Genomic DNA, 482 nt, shown 5'->3' with positions numbered 1-482 from the left:
ATGATATTATCCTGTATTCTTGCGAAGCAAATTATGAAGAGAAAATAAATCGCCAAGGAACAGTAGCCAGTCTTGGTATCGCATGATGTATTGTTGCTTGAGTAACAGCTTGGGCGTGCAATTAATCCATTATTGCAATTAAACCTCTCAAGAGTCTTACCTGCAAGAAACGAAGGGGAGGAAAAAAAGAGGAATAAACAGAGAAAGAGAGAGAAAAAATGTGTATATAATGATAATGGCGAGCGTGCTTGCAAATCAGGGCCTGGTTTTGTCTTCATTAATGGATGTCGTGTCGGGAGAGAGTAGAGAAATTCCGAAATGGATTGTAGAATGGCAGTGAATAAATAAACAGAAATACAAAGATGAAATTTGAGGAAGCTGGCGCAAGGGTACGCGGCGTTGGGGCGAATAATCTGCCCTAGAGTTTGCGGTTGGAGGTTAGAATTACCTCTACGCTCTCTTCAGGCTGAAGATTGAAAGAT

Source organism: Penaeus monodon, chromosome 20 (assembly GCF_015228065.2).
Source record: "Penaeus monodon isolate SGIC_2016 chromosome 20, NSTDA_Pmon_1, whole genome shotgun sequence".
Taxonomy (NCBI): Eukaryota; Metazoa; Arthropoda; class Malacostraca; order Decapoda; family Penaeidae; genus Penaeus; species Penaeus monodon.
This window is presented reverse-complemented; position numbering follows the sequence as displayed.